This window comes from Episyrphus balteatus, chromosome 1 (assembly GCF_945859705.1).
Source record: "Episyrphus balteatus chromosome 1, idEpiBalt1.1, whole genome shotgun sequence".
Taxonomy (NCBI): Eukaryota; Metazoa; Arthropoda; class Insecta; order Diptera; family Syrphidae; genus Episyrphus; species Episyrphus balteatus.
The window spans coordinates 64,993,898-65,000,357 of NC_079134.1; positions in this window are offsets into that span (position 1 = coordinate 64,993,898).

A 6,460-nucleotide genomic window follows, 5' to 3' on the forward strand; every position below is an offset into this window, starting at 1 on the left:
TAGCACTGTTAAGTGACAAGAAACTGAAAATATTGCAAAATCCAAAATTTTATGTTTTTGGAAGCTTCATAACTTCGTTGTTTTTAGTTGTATAAAAATACTAACAAGGTCATTTTTGTAGGAAATTATGTCTACAAGTCTACCACCAACTTTTTTTCAATAAAATGCACCAGAAGAAAGTTTTGGGCATAAAAGTGAAAAAAGTGCCAGATTTCTATGGTTTTTCGGTGATGCTGAAGGGGGCCTCCGCCCCCTGGCGTGGTTGTGGAAATTTGGTTTTTCTATGTACTAACCATACCTAACAACATATCAAAAATTTAGAACTACCGGACCTTTTGTAGGGTAAAACTCCCTTATTTACTGGACTATTATATTTTCTGAAAGGTAATGTCTAAGGAAATAAATTGCACATGGGTTGCCTAGCGATATCCTGTCAAGGCATAGGGTTGCCAGGCCTTAAAGTTTATTTTTGCGTATTTTTGAATACGCAACCCTGCTTATATGGCAAGCCTAAGAGTCATAAAAAAAATATTATGTCATAGGAAATTCAATTTGATTTTTGAGAAATAATTCACCTAAAATCTGAATTAAATTTTTTTTTTAATAATTTTTAATTGATAAGTTAGAAAAAATAAAATAACTTGACACGTATCTGTCAAATTTTTAATTTAACTTACCGTTTTCGCGGAGGGATTTTTTGAAAAAGTCCTTATTTTCGTATTTCAATATATTAAAGGAAAAAATCCCGTCATAGGACGACCTATCCACCTCATTATACCAGTTGAAAGCTATATTTTCCTAAGGGTAGTGTCTAAAGAAACAGTTTGCACATGGGTTGCCTGGCGACATCCTGTCAAGGCATAGGGTTGCCACGCTTTAAAGTTCATATTTGGAGTTTTTTTTTGACAACGCCACCCTGCTTATATGGTTAGTGTTAGAGGTGTAAAAAAAAATTATGTCAGAGAAAATTAAATTTAAAAATTTTAATATTCAGGATTTTTAGAAATTTGACATTTTAGAAGGGGAAACTGAGGTAAATTTAGAAAAAGGTCAAAAAGCTACAAAAAGTGGTAGAAAAAAGATTGATACTGGAATCGGTAGATATTGTTAAATTATATAAGCCACACATACAACCCAAAAAAGTAAAAAAACTGCAAAAGCAGGGTTGCGTATTCAAAAAATTAAAAATTTGACAGATACGTGTCAAGTTATTTTATTTTTTATAACTCATAAAATAAAAATTATTAAAAAAAAGTTTCATTCTGATTTTTGGTGAATTATTTCTCAAATATCGAATTGGAGTGTCAAGACTTTAAAAAGACTATATCTCGAGTTGTAGATTTTTTACATTTTTTATTTGTATGTGTGGCTTTCATATTTTTATAATATCTATCGATTCCAATTTCAAATTTATTTCTATCACGTTTTGTTTAGAAAATAGATTTTTGCCCATTTTCTAAACTCACCTTGGTTTACCCTACTCAAACTTCAAATTTTAAAAAAATCCTGAAAATTAAAATTTTCAAATAAAATTTCCTATGACATAATATTTTCTTTATAACTCTTTGGCTTGCCATATAAGCAGGGTCGCGTATTCAAAAATACGGAAAAAAAAACTTTAAGGCCTGGCAACCATATGCCTTGACAGGATATCGCTAGACAACCCATGTGCAATTTATTTCCTTAGACATTACCTTTCAGAAAATATAACTCTCAACTGGTATAACGATGAGGGTAGGTCGTTATATGGCGGGATCTCCTACTATTAGGTAAATATATGGAAAACTTTGATGCAGGCTCCAGGTCAGTAAAAGATTTTTATTAGGCCAGTCATTATGTCGAAAAAAACAGCTTAGAAATGCAAAATGACCGAGAAAGCTAAATTTTGGATATGTTGTAGAGGATGCTTAAAAAAGCTTAACTTGAAGTTTTCGAACAAGATTTCCTATGAGCTTTTTCCGCCATTTCGAAAAAAAGGATAAAATTGGTTTTTTGACAATAACTCGGCTATGCGAAAATTTTACAAGAAGCTTTTTTGTAGCTTTTAATGAGTTCTACAATTCATGCATACACATTTTTTGTGTATCATGAACCGTTTTCGAGATATCGATTAAAAAAGTCAAAAACTTAGGACATGGGATTTGTTTTTTGACATAATCTATTTTTAGGTGATGAATATCGAAAAAATTATTAAAATAAAATTTGTAGACCACATTCAGACCTACAATGTCGTATTTTTATATTTTTTTTGAACAAAAATTACGACTTCCAGCCGGCCGCAAAGTCGTTTAGTCCGCGCCCACCGCCAAGCAAGCCGCCCGTTCGGTTGTAAAAAAAACAATCATTCATGTTTTTTTTTAATGTTTATATTATTATATTAGTAACACATACATACAAATGTATGTATTTATTTAATAAATAATGAGAAGAAGATGGTAATGGTTTTTTTGTAACCCCAATTTTGTTAACCCAAATTTTGTAAATACAGTAACCGGCTTTTTGTGTTGATTGTGCATTTTGTAAGTTGCTTCAATCTCTATATTATTTACTTCATCAAAATTGCAATTAGATCAGTGCCAATAATTTTTGAAAATAAAAAAATTGTTAGCAGCATATGGGTGGTTGGAAATTTAGAATAAATGGTATATGAAAGCGGAAAAATAATTTGCCCACAAACTAATTGATGGAAAGGGGGTGGGTGAATGCCTTGTTCGATTTCACTAGTCAAAAAGTTTTTTTTTTATAGAAATCAAAGTATATTTTTCTAATGAATTTTTGTGTGCTGAGCTCGAGTCTTTAGTCAGAAAAATTCTATCACATCACGTTGAGATATTACCATGCCAATACATCACAAAAATAGTGTTCAAAATTCAATATCTCAAAAACTTTGCACGTTAGAGCTATTCTAATGCCAGATGGAAATTAAGAAGGTCAAAGGCCATTAGAAAAGTATAATTTGGTTTCTATGGAAAATTATTTCTCGAGAATATTACTGTCATTTAAGGAAAAATCGATCTTAAAAATCGTTTTTTTGTTTTTTTTTTTCAATTTTTCTCAATATTTTATAAATCAAAAGTATAGTTTTTCCATACAATCTTAAATAAAATGTTTTAATCTAAGTAACTGCATTCCAAGCTTTTCAAAAATCAAACACTTTTTAAATTAAATTGGTCAAAAATCCAAACATTAACTTTGTGCTCAAAAAACATTTAAAATAGATAGAAAACATAACAAAGTCATTTTTAACCAAGATTTGTTAAAATCAAACCATTTTGGTAAAAGATAAAAAAAAAAAATAAAAAAAAAGTATTTTTTGCATTTTTTCAATATTTTTGAGATTATAAAAAAAAATGGTTTGAGTAAAAGTTATGACACTTTTATAATCCACAACTTTTGCATTTAACTTTTTTCAATAGGAGGTAAAAAACCACGATTTTTGACACCAATCCCACTTTTTCGCCCACCCACCCTTTTCCACCAATTAGTTTGTGGGCAATTTATTTTTCCCCTTTCAAATACCATTTATCCTTAATTTTCCAACCACCCATATGCTGCTAATAATTTTTTTATTTTCAAAAATTATTGGCACTGATCTAATTGCAATTTTGATAAAGTAAATAATATAGAGATTGAAGCAAATTACAAAATGCACAATCAACACAAAAAGCCGGTATACTTACTTACTTACTTAGGGTGACCAGCGCCGTAAGGCGGCTACAATCCGCTGTGGATTTGGGCCTCAACCAACAAGCTTCGCCAGCCAGCTCTATCCTTAGCTCGCTGCTTCCAGTTGCGCACGCCGAGTTGATTGAGGTCCCCTTCCACTTGGTTGCGCCACCTCAGACGAGGTCTTCCTCTACTGCGCCGTCCCTCTGGGTTGGAGTCGAAAACTTTCCGGGCCGGAGCATTGTTGTCCATGCGCTCCACGTGACCTAGCCATCTCAGGCGCTGCACCTTCACTCTCTTGGCTAAGTTAACGTCCTTGTACAACCCGTAAAGCTCGTTGTTGTACCTTCTTCTCCAATCACCATCAATACACACGGGACCAAAAATCGCACGAAGAACTTTTCTCTCGAAACAATCCAAGATGTTTTCATCCACCTTCGTTAAAGTCCATGCTTCTGCACCATATAGCAGGACTGGGATGATAAGGGTCTTGTATAGGGACACCTTAGTTGCTCGAGAGAGGGCTTTGCTGGTCAATTGCCTTCTCAAACCAAAGTAGCAGCGGTTGGCAAGAGTAATTCTCCGTTTGATTTCAGCGCTGATGTTGTTGTCCGTGTTTATAGCGGAGCCTAGGTAGACGAAGTCCTTTACTACCTCGAAGTTATGGCTGTCGATGGTGACGTTTTGTCCAATGCGTCGGTGTTGTGTGTCCTTTTTTGACGACAGCATATACTTTGTTTTGCCCTCATTGACCCTTAAACCCATTTTTGCCGCTTCCGTTTCAATTCTTACAAAAGCGCCATTGACATCACGCTGAGTTCTTCCGATTATGTCAGTATCGTCGGCATATGCAAGCAGCTGGACGGACTTGTGAAAGATGGTGCCTCTGGTGTTTACGTTTGAGTTCTGTATAATTCTTTCAAGAACGATGTTAAAGAAATCGCATGACAGTGCGTCGCCTTGTCTAAAACCTTTTTCGACATCAAATGCTTCGGTTAGGTCTTTAGCGACTCTGACGGAGCAGCGTGCATTCTCCATCGTCATCCTGCACAGCCGGACGAGCTTTGCAGGGATGCCAAAACCAGACATAGCTCTATACAATTCATCTCTGTATATACTGTCATACGCGGCTTTAAAATCGATGAACAGGTGGTGGGTATCGATTTGTTGTTCCTTGGTTTTTTCCAAGATCTGCCGTAATGTGAATATTTGATCGATGGTGGACTTTCCTGGTCTAAAGCCACACTGATAAGGACCTATCAGGTTGTTGACGAACGGCTTCAGACATTCACATCGTACGGCAGAAAGGATCTTATATGAGATGTTAAGGAGGCTGATTCCTCTGTAGTTGGCGCAGGTTAGAGGGTCTCCTTTCTTAAGGATCGGGCACACGATGCTGAGATTCCATTCTGTGGGCATGCTTTCCTCCGACCATATTCGGCAGATGAGCTGGTGCATACTCCTAACCAGGTCATCTCCTGCTGCTTTAAATAGTTCGGCAGCAAGGCCGTCAGCTCCAGCGGCTTTGTTTGACTTAAGCTTGGATATGACTGCCTTCACTTCTTCCAGGTCGGGGGACGAAAATGTTGGCCTTCATCGTCGATATTGAATGGTGCAATCTGTCTTTGGGCGGGGTTAGCTTCGTCATCGCCATTGTAGAGATTGCAGAAGTGATCTTTCCATATTCTCAGCATCGCTTGCGTCTCTACTACGATGTTTCCCTGTTGGTCCTTACAGGCTTCAGTTCTAGGTTTATATCCCTGAGATGTTCTTTTTACCTTCTGCTAAAACTTACTAACTTCATTCCTGTTATAGCATCCCTCTATTTCCACGATCGTTTCTTTCTCGTGTTGCCTCTTTTTTCTCCTGAGAAGCCGATGCTCCTCTGTTCTTTTCCGCTTGTAGACCTCATTGGCAGCTCTGGTCCTTCTGTGCAGCGCCGCTTTGCATGCTTTCTGTTTAGCTGCATGTGCTTGCCGGCATTCATTATCAAACCAGGGGTTTCGTTGTGGTGGCCTTGTGAAACCCAGCACTTCAGAGGCGGCATCTCTAATGGCTTCTTGGCAGTGCTGCCACTGGTTATCTATACTTGCTGCTGGCGGCGTAGGACTTCTTAAGAGGTTATTCGAGACGCGATCGGAATAGGACCTGGCAATCTCTTGCGATTGTAGTCGTCCGACGTTAAACTTCCTCACAGTATTTCCTTGTGTTGGCGATGGTCTGGAAATCCGCATCCGTACATTGGCTACAACCAGGTAGTGGTCAGAGTCAATGTTGGCTCCTCGGAACGTTCGGACGTCCATAACACTGGAGGAATGTCTAGCGTCGATCGCAATATGGTCAATCTGGTTGACGGTTGATTGATCTGGAGATTTCCATGTCCCTTTATGAATCTTGAGATGCGGGAAACGCGTACTTGCTATGACAACATTTTGCCCCGCAGCAAAGTCGACTAGCCTGAATCCATTATCGGATGTGTTGACGTGCAGGCTATGCTTTCCGACTGTGCTTCCAAAGATATCTTCCTTTCCTAGCTTTGCATTAAAATCACCCAGGACAATTTTAATGTCGTAGCTTGGGATTTGCTCGTAGGTTTTTTCGAGGAGCTCGTAGAAATTATCTTTGGTGGTATCGTCTTTCTCTTCTGTGGGGGCGTGAGCACATATCAGGCTTATGTTGGTGAATTTAGCCTTTATGCGGATCGTGGTGAGGCGCTCGTTGACACAACTAAAACTCAGGACGTTCTGCCTGAGTCTGCCTCCGAGGGCAAATCCACATCCAAATGTGCCCTGTT